Source organism: Psittacula echo (assembly GCF_963264785.1).
Source record: "Psittacula echo genome assembly, chromosome: 2".
Taxonomy (NCBI): Eukaryota; Metazoa; Chordata; class Aves; order Psittaciformes; family Psittacidae; genus Psittacula; species Psittacula echo.
The window spans coordinates 71,158,783-71,179,215 of record NC_137737.1 but is presented as its reverse complement, the minus strand read 5'-3'; the positions used below and the strand labels follow the sequence as shown (position 1 = coordinate 71,179,215).

Sequence of the window (20,433 nt, the reverse complement as noted above, 5' to 3'; positions counted from 1 at the left end):
ATAAACTAACACAACCTGAGCACAGTTGTATCAGGAAGTTAGAACAGGATTTAGCAAATCCATTATAAAATCTGACTTGTATTTATCTGAATAGGAAGAACTTTAAATTGAGAGATTTTATTATAAAATTTCTCATTAATATTTCTAAGCAGCATTGTCTATAATTCAGTATCACTTACTACAGTTGAAGTATTTTTAAGGAAACAGACTGTGCTTTCTTACCCTTAGCTTTAAACATAATGCATTTCTTTAGTAACAGAAAATGATTCATAATATAAGTAGAATATTTGCAAATAAAGTTTCTATCTTGATTACACATATACATTCATAACTGTAGAATATGGAAAGTAAAATTTTCAAGCTTATTAATGGAAGTTGGCTAGACAGTTAATTCTTGTGAGTCTTCTTGGGTACACTTGCTCTTAAAAGAGCAAAGTAAGTCTGTAATCTTGAAGCCCAGCAGCATGTTGGAAGACTGATGAGGCAGCACACAGGCTTGACAAGTCATGTGGGATTAGGAAGAAATACAGGTAATTTTAGTGCTGGAATTAAGGAAATAACACCGAAGTACTTACAAAATAAATACGTATATATAGTAAATGTTTGCTAAAAAGACCAGGGTAAAGAAAACAAAACTGCAAATGTTTAGCAGGGAAATCTTACTTCAGTTTTGTTTTAACTCCTGAACTTTGTATTACTGTGAGACCAACTGTATTGAGACAGACATTGTGATTGTGTGAGACCTGCTGGCAGAGCTGTCTGTATTGTTTGCAAATCCTGCTGTTTATGTGCATCAGGCACTTTGTGTAGGTTAAATTGGTTGGAATGAACTGTGTCATTTAGAAACTCATGTAGTGGGTTGTATCTTTTCTTTTTACAGCGAGCCAGTCAATACTGCAGTCTGTGTAGGCAAAATAGTTTTCCCTATACTTTTTATTATTGCCCCGTTTTATTTGTATTTGTAATCCGTGTGATTTGGCATCAAATGTAAATGATGATAAAGGGTTTCTAAACAGATTCTGTTTGCTTTAAAATAATATGTATTTGCAATTCTAACCTTAGACTTTGGGTTAATAGTTCTTGAGAGATGAAGGGCTCTTCTGCTTCTAAACCCCATTAACAGTAAGGGAACACAACAGCCTATATCACTAGCACATAAATGGAAGAATAAAAAAATCTGGTCATGAATTTCTATTTTACTCAGTCAACAGAAAAGAGCTTCAGTGACTGGGAATCATACCAAAGCAATAAAAGTTTTTGCATTATGTAAAAAGAGTGTTAGGGTAAATAGAGTTTACTTCCTAATACAACTTGTAGGTTCCATTTGCATGTTTCAGAGATAATAGACCCCTACTAGAAGAGTGAGCCAACAGCAGTGTTTTAAAGTGGAAGAAAAGTGGGGTTTGTTTGTTTTTTTTCCTCAAGAGTGGTATTATGGCCTGGGTAATCAGTAGGATTCCTATTGTAGGAATCAGGTTTTACTCATTGTATCTTAAACTAGAATGGTCCATATTATCCTGCAGCTATATCTGTACTCAGTGAAGAGCAGAGTATAGAACCGTTTCTTATACGTCTGGACCCAGTTAAATAAAGCCTGCTAGCATCATTTTTAATTTGATACCTAAAAGTGGCTCTGCAGAAGTCTTCTCTGACAAAGCAAAGCAGAAAGGAGATGGTAGGGATTTCAGTCATCATTTTCTGACACCTCTTGCTTTGGTCTTGGACAGGGGTTGAGTGAGAAGGAGAAAGCAGACTGGGAGATCATTTCATATTCAAATTGAGCTCCATGAGGGATGTTTTTGTACTGCATGGGAATAAAATCCTGCTGCTCCGACTGCCTGGTCACAATGTTCCCAGTGGCACGGCACAGCTGTCCAGGGCTTCTGAGTAGCTACAGCAAAGGAGACCTGGTGTGGTAATAAAAGTTGTAGTACAGATATTCGCTTTGCATCATTTTTAATGTGGTTCTCTAACATGGAATAGAAGGAGGTGCTAAGAGTAGATCTCTTTGGTTATACCTGCAAAGCATTTTGAACTTGGATGTGATGTGTTTGATCAAAGAAAATGGTTTTCCAACATGAAATGCTTGAAATCAGTCTTAAAGGAAGAATGATATAAGGTGACCAACTAGGTGGCATTGCATACACAAGTTTAACTGAAACTATGTCTAAACACCATTTTTCGTTTAAACTTCTGTCCCTGTATAGAGGAAATGTGAAGTTTTAGGCATAGAACCTGTTTCTCTAGTCGAATGCCAACAACTTAGGTTTTCATTCTTGATTCTTGAACAGAAAAGATTATTTTTTAATTTCCTATGCAATGCTAATTATATCTGAGATATTATACAGTGGCTAATAGCAGCAATGCATATTTTGGATTCCCAGATACAGACTTTACAGCAACTCATGTCCAGCTCTGCTTTAAACAAATGAGAGCCTTTAGGCTGCTCTGAATGGACATCTGCTGAAACCCTGACTACAAAGAGACACAACTAAGCATCTGTGCAGCACTGAAAGCCCAGTTTTGAGGTGCTGAAATTAAATTCTCATTTTTGATACAATCATTTAGTAAAAAATAGAATGTGAAAAAGCATTGTTATCAAGAATTGAATAAGGATATTCAGATAGGTTTCAGAAATCTAATGTCCAGTTTACTGAAGTTGTTCAAAATTGACAATGCTTTTCAAATCTAATTAAAAATAGATAGTTGTTAGATCTTAACATTCATTCTTCACTTCTTTGACTTTAGATGACTTTAGATTATCTTTCTGTTAATGTTAGGAAGCCTTATAAATTTAGTGCTCTATTTCCAGTATGTTGGACTGACATTTTCTATGTTCAGATTTGGCAATATATTGCTGCAGTGGTGAACAATGCAGCGCATACATTTACAGTGAGGATAAACATATTTGTGAAAGAAATAGTTGAAATCTCTTGAAGCTGTTTATTTAACAATAATAGTAGTATGTTTTCCTTCAAAACCTGGAATAGCCTCTAACATATCTTTATGGAAAAGATTGCCTAATTGTATGTAATGTAGTCAACTGTCAATAATTAATTTAAAATTCAAATCTGAGGGGAGATACAAAATCTGTAGACTCATACGGAGTTCTCTTCACATTCACACTGTTGGAGTCCTTTTGATAAAGAAGAAAGAGGATGGAGTAGCAGCTAGCCGTCTGGAACTGATCCACAGCTCATTGAATTAAATAGGAATTTTTTTCATTAACTTTGATCATCCTTGGATTGAACCTGTATTCATATGATTTAATTAGTAGCATGCTTGGGAAATGCTGGTATGTTGGCTTTTCTGGTGTCCTACCTCCTGAGATGATAATTACATAAACCAATATATTTGTATATCTATTATATGGTAAGTGCAGAAGTAGCCACAGTTGGCTTTCCTTGTGCTGGACCTTCATTTGAAAGCTAGACATTTTACTGCTAAACCTCTTTTTCTTTCTTTCTAATTATAACATCATATATGATCATCTTATATTACATGTGAAACAGATCTGTTTCTATGCCACTGCAAATACTTTTATGCTGAAAAATAGAGCAGACTAACTATATTGAATGCCTGTATTTTAACCATATCCCCCCCCCAAAAAAATCCCTTTACAGTTTTAGTGTTAAAATGCAAGCTTTGATAAGTTGTCTTCACCTGAGAGTGAAAAGGAGGTTCTCCAATGTCAAATGTTTAGTTGTCCAATGAGGTATATTTTCATCATGGGTCATGTTGGAGGTATATCTAGTAATACCACCATTTTGGTTTTGGTGCCTTTGTTTGTTTATTAATTTTGTAAAGCGGTGTAGCTGTATGTTGGGAGATGCCTTTACATTTTATGTGAGTTTGAGAGGCAACCAGAGGAAATCTCTCTGCATAAAGGCAAGTTTGCAGCAGGTCTGTAGGCAAAGCTGTTGCACAGTCATGATTCAGAATGGCTAAATGTCTCCTCTGAGCATTTGAAGCATTTTTACCCTTAGCCAGATTTCTGTCACATAAATCCATTCTATGTTGTACCTGATTAGGTGAGCTGCCCAAATGTCTCATCTGTGACAATTCATGAAGTTAAGATATTGTTTGGGGTGAGGGAGGATGGGTGGTAGGAGTTGGCTGTGGGTATTGGCAATAGGTGCAGAGATTCCATGTAGATGTGTCCTGTATTTGCTTTGCAAATATTGTCAGATCCTGTTGAGAACTGGAATGATTTAGAGTGTATGAGTTTATGAAAGCTACCAGACTTCTTAGGTGTTAGTAGCATATATAGGAATAATAGGTATAATTACCAAGATAGAAAGTGGGGTGTTAGCTTATAAGCCTGTCTCGATTTAGCAGTTGTGTAACTAGCAATAAGTCTATCACTTGTTTTTGCTTATACTTCTGATAGTTTGCATCCAATTTTTAGCATAATAAATAGGGATTCATGTAACAGCCTTCCAATATCTGAAGGGGGCCTACAAGGATGCTGGAGAGTGGCTCTTAATCAGGGATTGTAGCGATAGGACAAGATGTAATAGGTTCCAACTTAAACAGGGGAAGTTCAGGTTAGATACAAGGAAGAAGTTCTTTACGGTGAGGGTGGTGAGGCACTGGAACATGTTGTCCAAAGAAGTGGTAAATGGGCCATCCCTGGTGGTGTTTAAGGCTGGACAGTGCCTTGGGCGACATGGTCTCGGATGAGGTGTCCCTGCCTATGGCATGGAATTAGATGATCTTAAGATCCTTTCCAGCCCTAACTATTCCATGATTCTATTCTTTAAGATATCAGTTACATACCTGTCAGTGAAAACTAACCTAAAAAAGAAGTTAAGGTTTGTGTCAAAAAACAACAAGATGCTGAGGTTTTAGGCGGTATTTACTGCTTTACAAGAAAAAAGTTCTATAGCGACTGCAATATAGCACAGAACATATGCTACTTCTGAGGCAGAGATTACCTTCTTAAATAAGCATGACATATGCTTAGATCATGCTAATGTGTGATTGTGTATCATCTACAGTAATTGTGGGTGACATGTATTACAAGAATACCACTGTATGCTTTAGGGAGTGATCCAGACCTCAGAAAAGGAATGGAGTAGGTGAACTAAGTAGTTTGTGAGTTTGGTTTTTTTATCTTTAGCTGCTGATTGATGAACTTATATTGTTACTTCTGCACTTGCATTTGAGAAGAGACATAGGTAAGCAAATGATTTTTTCACTTGGCTTTTATTTCTCAAAAATGTAATTTAGTAGGAGAACTGTTCTCCTGCTTTTAGTAGGAGAACTGTATTTTTAAGGTGCAAATCTGAGAAATAGGATAAATGTGTAAGTGGTCTACTTATGTGGTGTCAATTGGGAATTAAGGTAGAAAAATATTGTTTTATATATTTAATGTCTTGTGAAGGAAGATAAATATCTTGCTTGTTATATGTCTTGAAACAACATAGGTAAATGATCAGTGTATTGTAAAAGTCAGGAAAACTTGCTGTGTCACACACCTGCTGTTTGATGAATTTCACAAGATTTTTCAAGGATATAACTAGAGAATAGTTATCTCACCTCTGCTGATTAGCAGTTGGGATTTGGCTTCTTGTGCTTGAATATGTCTGTTCATCAGCTTCTTTGGCTCTGATGTAACCCATTGCTTCTGTGTAGTCTGTTTCAAAAAATTATCATTGCTGCCGTACCTCCCAACACTTTTGAAAAAGCAGACCTTCAGAAAGCAGTGACTCTGTCTTCTGCTCAGGAACCCCACGAAGAAACATGCATTTGTGTTGCACAGCCCCTCCGTGCACGTATGGTTTGACTCTGCAGTCTCTCTAGTAATCGCTGTCCATTCTACAGTGAAATGCAGTGGCAGCCTGAATGTTAAGTGTTCACACTTAAATGAGTTGCAGCTTGGGGAAAGCCCCGAGTATCCTGAATAAATGGTATGAAAGAAATTAAATGGATGTACGTACATGTTGTCTGTCCCCGAAGTGACAATTTGCTAGTGTATTCTTTAGCAACAACCTTTATCAGTAAGAGTAGTCTATCAGAATACATATATAATGTATATAACTTCTGATACAGAAGTTGTATCAGCTCTGAGAACCAGAGTGCTGCTTTCACTAAGCTGTTGCTGTGTGCTAGCTTTGCCACCACTTCTTGAAAATGCTGTTGGATAGAGTTTAATATTTATTCTTTAGAATTCCATTTTTTAAGTATAGATTCCTAAAGAAATGGTGGTTGTGATGTGGTATTAGTACATCAGCTGTAAGTCCTCTTTTCCACTTCAGTCAAATTTCACAGGGGATGTACAGATCACTGGAGACAGTAAGTTACAGGTGGTGTGTGAGAATAAAGGGCTTAATAAAGGAGGGAGACTCTGTTAATGCTTCAGCTAAAGCAGAATAAATTTGTCCCTTGCCACTGAATCTGCAAACAAACTTTGCCTCCAGACACAGAGGAAATAATGTTTTGCTGGTTCTGCTGCTTGCAAAAAAAGCTTACTGTAAACTCTGTACCCTGAGGATGAATAATGTTCCATTGGCTGACAAATCTTACAGAAATGGAAAAGAGATTAGTCCTATTTGCAGTATTTTAAAAGAACTCAGAGTGGATGCTTTATGAAAAAAAAAGTGCATCTGCTGTCTTTCAGACTATTTTAGAAGGATAGTGTGTCTATAGATAAAGAGGGCTTGAGACAGAAGACACTCTTCCTCCCAGTCTTGGAGATCATTAGGAAATGTTGGAATTTCACAGAAATGATAATCAACTGGGAATGTAAGCTTTTAGGTTGCTGTAAAGGGAGAAGGCTGCTTAGACAATAAACCTTACAGTAACATGTCTACTTCTTTAAAGCTTTTTTTTTTCCATCCTCTGGAAAAGTGTAACGTATCTTGTCATAAATGTATCAACTTTCCTGCTCAAATGAACATCTCCACTGGTGATGTATGAGATCTTAAATGAATTATTTTTACATAAAAGCAGTTCTTATTTCATGGTTTTAACCTCTCCTTGCCACAACTAAATTCTCAAGTAGAAATATTCTAGATGTTCGGAATATACACCCAAAACTAAGACAAATCATTTTACAAACAGAAATCTGAGAAATCAATTAATCTTTGATTTTTGATCTTTTATTTTTTTAATTCGGGTTGTTTGCTTTGCCATAGAAATTGCAGAAATCTTTGAGCCTATTTTGTTTTTTCTCATTGCTGTGGATAAGTAGCTTTGCAGGAGAATTCTATTGCCTTCTGTTGTTAGAGTTGCAATGTCCATCAGTATGCTGTGTTAGTAACTAGATGCAGAAAGAAAAGGTAAGGGCATTTGTAGTATATTGTGCACTTCAGGTCAGGCATAGACAAGGTGGATAGTAAACAGTGTTTCTGAGACCTATCAAAGGGATGTATAAATATGAGATTTCTCTTTCTGTGAATTGCTAAGATGCTTGTGCACCTTTGAGTCCTTCCCAAGTGTAGGAAACATGTAGAGTCTCTGCCTATTCTCCATTTGTGAAAATATGGGATTGTTCAACTATAGGTTTGATTCTGTGTGTTAGTAAGCAAATGTATCCTGTGTGTGTCTCTGTACGAAGAACTCACAGGGGAGAGCATTAACTTCAAATTAGCTATAATTAGGTTGCCCAGAGAGACTGTGGAAGCTCTATCCCTGGAGACATTTAACCAAAATAGACAAATCCCTGAGCAATCTGCTTTGAACAGGGTGTTGGACTAGACCACCTCCAGTGGTCTCTTTTGTAAAGAATAAAAAATTATTTTACTGTTCTGTAATTCTGTGGATTACAGAAGTAAGGTTTGTATTTGCTTCTAAAGGAGGCTGGTCCTGGGATTATTGTTATCTTTAGCAGATGTTAAATTGTGTCATCCCTAAACTGAGCTCTATGACTGCCCATCTCTTGCTGTCATTAGGCTTTGCTGTCCTTGGGGGCAGTTTTGCTCCTCAGGAGACTGTATCCATCATAAGAAGTTAGAAAGTGGAAGATAGACCTTCACCGTAACTGATGCATGAATTCTGTGAGAAACTTAGAGCTGAGATTTTAAATAAAGGTGTGCATGTTGTGAGCAACTGGGATGTGGAGGAGAATTTCATTTGCAAAATAATTGGGTTCTTTGTACCTGGATCGTGTTATCCTGGAGCTCAGACTTCTTTTTGGAGTGGGCTAAGTTGGAACGACTGAACCCAAAGATAAGGCTTATGTATCCCAAAAGTAAGGTTCCACACAAACTCTTTTCCTTTCACTGCTTATTCATTTTGCTGTGTAGTTTTGGAAGGGTGTTTAAACTCCATTTCTCTAATCTTTCACTTGTACTGAGAAAGCTGCTCCTTTGTGGTTCTCATGACCAATGAGAGAAAGCCACCATAACAGCAGTACAAAATTACCGGTTTTTAAAATTGGACTATCCATTTTTCCCATTCCATTTCACATTTCCATTCCCATCCCATTCAATTCCCAAACGTGGTGGTGGAACGCAACTCTTGCTGTATTTTCTGTATCCCTTTGCTATTGTTTCAATTAAAGTTTTTTTGAGCGGGCAATAACCCAGTGTGCTCTTGAACAATTAGGACAGTGGGCTGCCTGATGCCAATTTGTTTGCTTGAGCACCACAGTACATGGGGAAAATCCTTTATGCAACATGAAGTGGTTTGACAAAGGAGGTTTTGCTTTTCCAGTTCCTATTCCGCATTCTACATGTGCATGCACGCAGAAACACACACCCCCCTCATTGCAACCAAACAGCCTGCTTTTTGGAGATCATGCCTCAGGTGTTCATGGTCAAGCCAGAACCTGGACTTACATGACCTTATTCTGTTACTGGAAATGTTCAGAGTAATTTGATTTAAAAAAGAATGCCGGTGATTTCAAATTGAATTGCTTTCCATTGCTTGAAACATGAGATGCTCTATAAAAAATAAGATGACAAGCTAGTAGTATTTTTAGAGGCTGTCTTTCAAAATACTGGTCTGCCAAGCGTATATGAGGTAATATATTTACATCATGAAACGGTGTCTTATTATACATCACTTTTAAAATGTAATATCGCGTAGTACCCAAGATTTGCTGCTGTCAAACTGTACCCATTCAGAGCATCACTGATGTGATGAGATCTTTATATAATATCCAGATGTGAGTACAAAATTCATAGAAACCGTGGTTATATTTCCTACTGATGGTTGCTAATAGAGGTGCCCTTCTGATGGCCTGTCCAGTGCCTTTTGATATATATAACCTGTGATTTGCATTTGGAACTGGGCTCTCTAGCTTTTACCCTCATAGGAAGCCAGAGCATAAACACAGGGAAATGTAAGGCATTCTTTCTGTAGAAAACTCTTTATGGTAATTCTTGAGGGTTCTGTGTTGATCCTGAGCTAAAATCGTAGATACAAATAAACTACACCTTGGGCAATAAATGCACACAAAGCCACTGATGACTGCTATGTAATGCAGGTAATCTTTTTGTCTTCTATTCATCATCATCATCATTTCTTCTTATATAAGGTAATAAATAATATGAACAATTTAAAAAGCTGATTCTTGAGTACTTAGGGGTAAAGGCTCCAGTGGGCTGACTGATGTGTCTAAGACGGCTGTCTGCTATCGCTTATTAGTGATAGTGTAAAATCCCCTAAAACTCCCATTCTTGGCTTCTCTAGGTGCTATAGAAAAAGATACTGTGAGATTCATTTCATACCTTTACTCTTGTTTGATTGCAAGAAAAAAAAATGCTCTATTTATTTTCTCGATGAAATGTCAAGTGCTCCAAGATGAGATTAACTCAGCAGAGGAATGCAGAACCTTTACTACAGTGAGCAACTTTATCTGGATTACTGACTTGCTGAAAATAATTAAGGATGTCTGGGTAGCTGAAAACTTTCGTCTGTTGTGCACCAGAAGGAGCATCTGGTTTGGTTTGCTTGTTTGTTTGCTTTGCTTTTAGAGGTTTCCTCATTTTCCAAGCCAGCCAGGAAAAATTATTTAAACAAAACTTCCCCTAGCACACTACAGTAAGGCCAAATAATTGGATTTATACACAGATCAGCTTAAAAAACATGCACACCCCCCTCAAGCCCTCCCTCTGATTCAGCTGACAAAAGTTGTTTTCTGGTATACAAGGACAGAGAACACAGTTCATCTGTCTTGATAGTAGGCTGGTTGGACTTTGCCAGCACTAGGACTGTTGTCCTAGAAAGACTTTGATGTTCCTGTGGTAGATTGTGAGCTGAAACAACCTGGTGCTAGCATCAGCAGAGATTTCATGCATGTGATTTGTTATTTCAGTGTGGCTAAAATAGTTATATTACTCTCAGAGGTATGAGAAGACTTCAACAATGCCTTTTAAAAGGCACTTCAAGGCCTTTTAAAAATTATGTGGCTGTGGTCACTAGCTGCCTCTGTTCATTCTTGTGTCATGGGCAAGATCTGTGTGCCACAGCAATGTACGTTACTCATACCATATTGAAACATAGATGCTTTAAAAATAAGATGCAGTAAACTAAAGGAGGAAATAGAGGGAATATTTTGCTTCTAACATTGGATGATTAACATTATAGGAACTTTAGATTTTCTCCTGATGCATTTTTAGAATAGAAGTTAAAAATTAAGGACATCTGTTTTGCATTCAAGTTTTCAGTGATATAGCCTTTGCTTCAACTGCTTCATAAAAATATTTATGTAATAAAGTCCCAGCTGTTTTTGTTGGACTAATAAAGGGATGTCACGTAAATAATGCTATAGTTAAAATCCTGTAATCCAGCCTCAAGAGTTTATTTGCTTTGGTGTAAAGCTTTGTTCACTTGGATTTAAACAGTCTTCTGTTTGGCATTGTACCTGAGAGTTCTCACTCTTAACTCACTCCAAAAAGTGTGAGCAAGTTCATGAATGAACCAAAACGTGCTAATTGGTTTTTATTACTTGACTGTTGGTTCATGCTAATGCAGGGAATAAAAACCACTGGGAATAATGTGCATGGCTGCAGTCAAGAGCCAAGTTTTGCAAGTGCTACTTGGTATAGGTGCTTGAAACTTTAGGAACCAAGTGTCTCGCTTAAGTCCCAGGAACAGTTGGTCACACTTCTTGTAGCTTTTGTTGAGATATAAAATTTTGAAGACAACCAATTTTAAAGGAATTTATACAATCAAAATAACTTTAACTTTTGAAAAAAATGGATTTCCTGAGTATTGTGTTGAACAGAGAAATAAGCTTTTAGTAGTGCATAGCTTTTCTGTGTTGCAGGTAGTGTAGAATCTGTTTGCTTCATTTTGGTATGGACAGTTCTTAAAACTGCTGTTTGGAAGGTTCTAAAAATCCGTTACAGGAATTACGAAGAAACTTTGGCCTGTGTGGATACAGGCTTGCCCATATTTTGTGATTTGTATCTCCTCAAAAGTGCTTTTTGTTGTGTTTTCCTTTCTCTTCATGCAGGTTTATATAAGCATATTTTAAGTTTAATTCTTGCCATATGAAAGGTGAAATCTAGCATGAAACATTTATGTGCAAGTAGTATGATAACTTCGTATTTGCAAAGATGGTGGTGAACACATAAAGACCTGTCCTGTTCTGGGTAACTTTGTGTGAATATAGACAGATTTATGTGATTGAATTGCTTTTATTGAGGTGGTGGAGTTGATGATGTTAAACAGAACAGGGTTTTTTTTTCAGCTGTGGATGTCTCTTATGAAAAATAAATATACCTCTGATTCAAAAGGTCAACTTGGAAATATCTTGGTCTTAGCAAATTTGAATTTCTCTTCTAAACTTTATTTCCTCATTCATTGCAAAAACATTTGGAGCTGATATAGGTTAGAGCTAAAGGGGCTTTCAAACTCACAAAAGGAAACCAACCTGTATGCTTTAGTCTTCTCCTCTGCCCCGTAGTGGTACTCTGAGAGACCCGAGTGTTCCGACTTCTTTTCTCAGTCCACTTTTAGTATCAGCAGGATGGTACTTGTTGCCATCTGAGGAAGCCAGCAGAGTGTGTAAACTGAGCTTTTACCATGGTTCTTATACTTCTGTCTGAACAGAGATACTTTCTGCTGCTGTTGCCTCCAGAGTACAAACTTTGGACTTTTCCTCTCATTTAAGGTTTTGCCATCAGTCCATTCAGTTGGCCAGAGACACCTTTCTAAAGAAGGCAGTGATAATTACAGAGCATTTGCTTATTTAAAAGGAAGTTGTTGGAGCTTTCTGTTATTGTGAATTCTTACAGCTACTGATTTGCCACATACTTCCAAGGGTCATCTTAAAGCATTATTGTGTTCACAACAAGTAGTTGTTGAGCCGTGTAATACTCAAATATTTTAAACAAACAGGTTTGCCGAGGGAATTGAAGTCTTTTATATTTTATCTAGTAAGGGATATTTATCAGGGTTAGCAGATGGGCACTACTCATTTTTGGCATTCATTGATAAGCCTGCTACCTCTCCAGGTGGCTCTACAAAAATGATAACACTGTGGCACTGCTCCCATTTTATGTTTATTTCTCTCAGACTAGTTAGTCACCTGTCTCTGCTCTCCTCATTTAGAGCCATCTGCTGGATTTTGGGGTTTTTTTGCTTCTGTTTTTTGGTTGTTCCCTATTCTAAAGTCGCCAAGGGATGTCCAATAGGGATTGATGTAAAGTCTTTGTATAGTCTTGGCTATTGGGCTCAAGGATGTCTTTTTTTGTTACCTTCTCTGTAGCCAGCCTGCAAGTTTTATTTTCCCTGCCTCTCCTTATGGAGATTTTCATGCAACACTGTATTATGCTTGTCCTTAGTGGACTGTTCTACCACTTTTCATTATTTATATAGCAGTTCTCTTACTTTTTCCCTGTAAAAATATTGAAAGAATGAGGAGCAATTGAGAATCCATCCTCTGTTGCATTTGTTCTCGTCACAACAGAGCAGAATAGAAATTTTTCACACAAATGATTAAAACACAAGCTTTATGGATATAAAAATATATTTTTAAGAGTTTAATTAAGAATTTGTTTCTTCTTTGAAGAGATGAGAAGGGGAACATGCTTCTAAAATAGAAAACCTTTCATTGTGCATGTGTGAGACTGTCTAGACTGTGGTTAGAGCCATCTGTGTAGGAATAACCCACACGTATCATAAGCATGTATCTCTGAAGTAGGCCCGTAGTTTATTTTCCCTGCTTGCTTGCTATTCAGCTCAAAGCCTCCTCAGATTAATATTTTCATTATGATAAATGTGCTCCACTTTCTTAGCAAGTCTTTTGAATATATGCATTTTTCCTGCATTTAAAATTTATCACTTGTTGGGATTTGAGAATGGGATCAACAAAAGGCATGTACTTGATGTCAGACCAAACAGTGTTTCTGGCTGAAGGGCAGGCCACTGATTCACAGCTCTATTTCCTAATTTCCTACTATTCTTTCCTTCATCCTTGCAAACTCATGTCCTTCTTTTGCCCTTTGCTTTGAAGGGCAAAGCTGTTTTGGTGTGGGGGAAGAGTGGGAGGTCCCTCCACTCTCCCCTTGAGAGACCCTGGAGGGTAATGGGGTACATGCAGACCATGAATTCTCTGCAGTCTTTTTTTGAACATGTATTCAGTATTTGTTGGAAAGCCAGTGTCTTCCACCCTTTTTCTGTTGAGTCCAGCCTTATTCCTTTGCAGGTCCTGTTGAAATCAGTGGACCTTCTTGTAGAGTGAGGAGCTGTTGTGTGGTGTGTGTAACACTGGTCTGGTGGGAGCCATGGAGATGAACTTATAAGCAGTACTTGTAAACCAGCTTCTGAGAGATCTCAGCTTCCCTGTCCTTTAGGAGAGCCAGTGCTAAGCTGTTGGACCTTGTTCCCAGGTTTCCATTTTTGATTGTAAATTTTATTCTCCAATATGTAATTAAAACTGATATAGGCAACACTAGAAGAAAACGTATGATTTCCCTTACCCTGTACTATATTTTGTTATATGTAGCTGTTGAAAGAGTTTCTCTTGCCACCAGCCATCTATTTAAGGGAATGTCAGAGCACCCCATTATCCTCATTATGGTTACTGCATTGTTTTCTCATTACCTATCCTTATGTCTACTGCTGTTTTAATAAATAGCTGTTGTCAGTGATGCAGAAAGGACAGATAAATGACAGATGATATATTTGAGGAAGTAAAGAGTGAAGTTCTACAGATCAGGTTTTTTGTGTTGTTGGTGTGAGGTTATATAGTTTATTTTTCTGAGTAATACTGTAATATCTATTCTGGGATTTATACTTATAATAGATTATTGTAATCAGTTCAGTCAGCAATGGCTTGAGACCACTGAGAACTGATGTAATTCACAGTGATAGACCTACTGGGTAATTAAGAGTGAAGTTTATTGATATTTACATATATTTACATTTTTACAGAGATGTTACTGTGCTGTTTCAACTGTTCTGCATGCCAGTCTGCCTCTGGTGAATGACATATTTTATCTATGTCTTTGAACTCTTATTTCAGAACTCATGGTTTGTTTGGCTTTTTTCTCCATACAATTATTCTGTTTGGTGACTTTGCATTACTGTAATAATGAACTTTAAACTACAGTAAACAGACTGAAGTGATGACCCTAAAGTAGCTATCTTTGTTCTTTAAGTATTCATTGTGTTGAAATTAGTTGCAAAATCTTAAGCTGATAACTATACTTGTGCTATACATTTTCAATTTGGAGAAACTGGGCTTGTGGAGGTTGACACTCTCTCAGTAGGTATTGTCCTTTACCAGAGATTCAGAAGCCATTTCAGCAATGCTTTTAACCCACTTAAGGTTAGTAACAGCCTGCTTGATTTGGTGATAAGAGGTCTGGTACATATAACAGTTGATACCTGAGTGATTCAATTTACTTATGCATCTCTGAAATTCTCTGTTATTTTTGTGTATTGCTGCAGCTTTAATTGTACTTCAATGTCTGTAGTTTAGGTGGTTCGGTTGATACGCCGGAGGGAAGGGATGCCATCCAGAGGGACCTTGACATGCTTGTGAGGTGGGCTGATGCCAACCTTATGAAGTTTAACCATGCCAAGTGCAAGGTCCTACAGCTGGGTGGGAGCAATCCCATGCACAGCTACAGGTTGGGCAGAGAAGAGATTCAGAGCAGCCCTGCAGAGAAGGACTTGGGGGTGTTGGTCGATGAAAAACTAAACATGAGCCGGCTTCAATGTGTGCTCGCAGCCCAGAAAGCCAACTGTATCCTGGGCTGCATCAAGAGGAGCGTGACCAGCAGGTCGAAGGAGGTGATCTTGCCCCTCTGCTCTCGTGAGACCTCACTTGGAGTCTTGTGTGCAGTTCTGGTGTCCTCAACATAAAAAGAACGTGGAACTGTTGGAACAAGTCCAGAGGAGGGCCATGAGGATAATCAGGGGACTGGAGCACCTTCCATATGAAGATAGGCTGAGAAAGTTGGGGCTGTTCAGCCTGGAGAAGAGAAGGCTGCGTGGAGACCTCATAGCAGCCTTCCAGTACCTGAAGGGGGCCTATAGGGATGCTGGGGAGGGACTCTTCGTTAGGGACTGTAGTGATAGGACAAGGGGTAATGGGTTAAAACTTCAGCTGGGGAAGTTTAGATTGGATCTAAGGAAGAAATTCTTTACTGAGAGGGTGGTGAGGCACTGGAATGGGTTTCCCAGGGAAGTTGTGAATGCTCCATCCCTGGCGGTGTTCAAGGCCAGGTTGGATGAGGCTTTGGGTGACATGGTTTAGTGTGGGGTGTCCCTGCCCATGGCAGGGGGGGGTTGGAACTAGGTGATCTCAAGGTCCTTTCCAACCCTAATTATTCTATGATTCTGTGATTCTATAGTAGTTTGACATTTGTGATGCAGAACGATGTCAACATAGTTGAATTTGTTTTGACCTCTGATTTCTGCCCAGCCATCTACCCCAAAATGTCTGTACAGAAAATAAAAATGCTTTGGGGGGGAGATTTCCATACAAAAGAGAGACAGCCTGGGTATGTGTGTTTTAACGTGATGATCTGGACCACTGAGCACTGATATGTATTCCAAATGTGTTAGGCAGAACTGCTTGAGGGAGAACCTAAATATGTTTTCGTCACTGGAGTCCATATTGTTTCTATTTCAGTAGTTTAAGTCCCCATCTCAAGTTCAGGGTGTACTGCTGATATGGAAAGATTTGGAGTTGCTTTCTGTGACTTTCCACTAACCTCTGAAATAAAGTGGCACTCAGTCACAGAATGGATTGGTAAAATACAATCAGATTTTAATGCAAAAAGCTGTCTAAATGAACGTGACAGCTGAAGACCATGTGTGTTTCTCCTATTTAATTTCTCACAATTCATTTTCTATTCCAACTCGAACCTGTAAAAAAACCTGCATAATGGATATAAAATAGGCTGTCTTTTGGAAGAAGATTGTAACTGTAGACACCAAAGCAATGACTGGTAGCAGGTGGGTCCCTTCCATTTTAAATCACAGTACAAATGGCCCAATATCTAGTGCAAGGAATACATAATGAATTATGTCCTTGAATCAAGAGTGACATGTGTAGCTAATAGCATTGAAGCATTCCTACATTCGTTTATTTAATAGAATAGAGTTTTAAGAGACTGATAAAACAATATGGTAAAAGTGTACGTATTAACCAAAATGCTTTGTGAATGAGCATTTTTAACAGTTTTTGTGGTGAAGCTTGCTCATTTGCCTCACTTGAGGCAAATTTAAAAGAGAGTGTCTGTCAGTTCTAGATATCCTTTGCTGCTGTTGACATCCTTATTTGTGTTTAAAGTGTTCTCTTTTACTGCTGATCTTCTACTTGGTGTCTTTTTAAGAAACTGGGATCAATCCTACTGTCAGTTAAACCAATACAGCTACATGAAGCATCTGACCCATAAGTCACTGTTCTGTCCTTTGCTCTCATAAATAACTGAACTACTGGTATTATCATCTACAGAAGAATTGCAGCATGGTGGAGAAGGGGTGGCATGCTAATGTGGGAGATCTTTGAATAAACCTTGTCTTTCTCTCTTTTTGTTTTTGGGTGACTACAAGATATTTTGAAACTTCCCTTCTCAGGAATTCATCTTTAAGGGAAGCCTTCCTTTGAGGAGGTAAGTAGAGGGAAATGCACATGAACCTTCAGTTCTATAGGTCCTTAAAATAAATGGTTTTCTCCTTGTTCTGCTTTAACATAAAATAACGAAGTTCAACCGTTACTGATGTAAAAGTGGGAAGGAGCATTATATTATCTAGATTGACAGTGTGAGCGGGATTATAAGAAGGATTTCATCTATTCTTTCCAATAACTTCTGCTAGCTGCTAGGGCAGGTCATGTCTTTCAGACAGATGTTCAGTCTCAGAGTAAGTACTTCAGTTAATGGAAATTATATCACATATGTTCATAGGTAATTTGAAAGAGAAAGAAATTGGGTAGTAGCATTCCTCAGTCAACTAGAGAAAAGCATAAGCAAGCAAGAGCTTATAATTAAATACACATATATAATCTGTGCATGTGCACGTTTGTGCACACATATGTGAACAGCACTGGCATGAATGATTATCCACTGCAGCAAATTTGTTACCAACTCCTGGATAGGATCTATCTCAAGTCAAAGCCTATTGATAGACTGGGGAACAATTCCGTTTCAACCCCGTTCCGTTCCCCAACTTTACCCAAACTAGTGTTTTTCCTTTTTCACATGTGTTCCTTTACACAGTGTGTGTGGCTTGGGCTTTTCTCACCATTTCTTCTTTCCTCACAGATGTTGAAAGGAAAGACAGTGCTCTTGTATATTCAAACCAAAATTGTACGTATTTCATTTGCAAGACATATAAACAGAATTTAATTGTGCTTCCTATTGTTAGAGCTTGCTCTTTAATTCATGTGTGGTAAAGCTAATTATTTTTCTATGCATTTGAAACAAAATCTTTATGTTGGTGGTTGCAATTGCCAGCCACATTCATTGTCCTAGGCCTGGAAAATTGCACATTCAAATTCCTAAGCTTCTGTCATAAGGAAAGTATGTTTATAAAAAGAAAGCTCAGTTTCTGCTTGCATCCTCCCTTTCCAGGAGCTGGAGACATGAAGTAGAACACCAAATGATATGAGATGCTCTATAAAAATGTGGTAATGGAAGGACAGGCATGGATGGAGACCTCTACTTTATTTATTTATTTATTTTTTTAATTTGGAGGAGGGTCTTTAGGGCTCAATGGTTTTCCTATCTATGCATCACTAAAACAGTCTCAAAACCCAGGAAAAGACAAGCTTACTTGCACATGCCTGTCTTCTGACAGCTTGGGGTTTTTTAGGGGTGACAAGAAAAATAAAATCCAATGAAGAAAATGTGATTTTTTTTTTTTTCCTCCAAGTATCACGAAGAAGTACCCCTCCCTCCCCAAATGTAAAAAAACAAATCAACAACAAAAAAATCAGCTGATTTTTTTAGTTTCTTTTATCTCTACAATTATTACATTTTATGCTAGTGTGTTATCACTGTTCCTTCTAAAACTTACAGACTCTTTGAAGTAATCAGTATGAGTTTAAGGGTCATGTGCGTAGCTACTTAAACCTGTGAATTATGATGGAAGACACTTCTGTTAAAATTTATGGTGTGTAGATAACGGCTTGTAAGATTTTCACTTAACCTAAAGAATTAAAGCGTTACAGGTATTGTTCCTGCCTTGTGAGAGGTGAAGAAATGATAACCTGCTCATTAGATATGGGAAGTATTTAAGCAGGAATTCTGTCTTCGTAATACTTTGGGAATGAAATTACTAGTTACTTGTTGGTTTTGGTAGACTCCTAAATAAATGGAAGAACAATAATTAACCAGTATCTGCACAAAGGCTACTGCAGTAAATAGAGGTAACTATCATGGCACTGGAAAACTGATGTATCAAAATGAAGCTCATTTGGTTGATTGTGTACGTGGCACACATTACAGGTTATTCTGAGGTCAAAGAAACAGATTAAATCTTTGATTATTATGGGGCAACAGGGCAAGAACAGCCTTGTGGTTTTGTTCTAGTATTTAATTTTCTTTTCTTCTTAGTTAAATATATTGTGTGTGTGCGAGAAGCTTCTCCAAGCAATGATTAAAAGCAGGTGCCTCAAGTGAAAAAAAAATCTTCTATTTAGCTCATAGAAGGAAAACTTTGGTTCTTCAGGATGCTGAGTTATGCTCTGATCTTCTGAAGCAGTTAGGGAGATGTTTAGTTTAAAGTACTATGAAGACATTGAAAAGTACAAATGCTTTGCTGGGTTGGTGTCAGATCACACAGTGACTTACAGGTGAGAAAGTAGAGAATAGAGGATGATTAGAGGAGCAGGAAATCATTATTGTAAATAAATAATGAAAAACCATGGCCAGAGAAGGTAAGATGTTTATAAGGAGTAGAAGGAAGTTGTTACGTAGGAGTGTGTGCTGTGTATGAGTTTGTTGCATTGAGAGAGAAGAAACTAGAATATGGACCATACCTCAGATTAAAAGGTTGAAAAGTAACAGTGATACAAGGGAACAGTGTAAAACTTAATACTTTTTAATATTGGCAAAATGCTCTGGGGGAAAAGAGTACAAAACCCACTGTTAAATAGGGCATTGAAAATGTGTAAAGGGGAGATGGAGTGGATTAGAAAGAAGGTAAACCAGAAAATGTTTTATATGCTGCAGGACTTCTGAGAGGAATAAGTGAAGACTTTCTCTCCTTTTCAAATGGTGTTGTCTCCATCCCTTCCTATTTGCACACAGTGCGCTGTCTGCTAACACCCTCTAGATGGTGTTGGGGGATACCAGCATGGAGAGTTTCTCCTGACTCCATGAGTTAGGACAAATATGTGGTGTGTTTGGTTATTTTTTTTTATATACACACATATGTATACATAAAGTTATTTTTGACAAAGTGTTGGCATAATTGTAGGTGGTGTTTGAGCCAGTGTAGATTTAAACACTTAGATGAAGAGATCAAATACAGTCATGAAGAAAATGGTCTGTTATCCTTTTCTTAAAACATTGCATGGGTACTGTCATCTGTTATTTTGTAAGGAGCTAAGAGCATACAGCATATTTATAGGGAACCCATCTCTGGTGGGGATTATGTAAGTTTTGAATTAGCTTTTCTTTCTTTTTGTTTTTTGCATGCTTGTGTTTCTCAATGGCAGGACACTATTTCAGAGCTCCATAGTTTCCTTTTCTTAGCACAGCCAAGAGCCACTGCTTTTGCTCTCTGGAGAAAAAGGGTGAACACAGTCCTTAAAGAAGTTACAACATTCTCCTGTGTGATTGGAAAAATTCAACAACCCATCACACCTCACATAACTGCTAGAAGAAATGGAGTGACATTGCAAGAGTATTTTTAGCTTGTCATATGTAAGAATGGAAGACAGTGTGTTGCTGTTTGTTTGGTTGTTGGGTTTCTTTTTTCCTTTTCTCTTATGTTTTCTTTGAACACAAAAATCTTAGATTATATTTAAAAGTACTGAAGAACAGAAGTTGTCATCAGTCATCCTTCACCTTGAAA

General features: G+C 37.7%; 1 protein-coding gene across 7 annotated transcripts in view; it reads left to right on the top strand.

Annotated features, from left to right (window-relative positions):
* The window catches only part of FARS2 (phenylalanyl-tRNA synthetase 2, mitochondrial), a 259,126-nt gene that overhangs the window by 9,236 nt on the left and 229,457 nt on the right, over nt 1-20,433 (top strand). For 2 of the 7 annotated variants that reach the window (XM_080610978.1, XM_080610979.1), the window contains one exon: nt 16,966-17,024. The exons of the other annotated variants lie outside the window; for them this stretch is intronic. The gene's annotated coding sequence lies outside the window, so the exon portion shown is untranslated. The remainder of the gene's footprint in view (nt 1-16,965; nt 17,025-20,433) is intronic. 7 annotated transcript variants of the gene reach the window in all.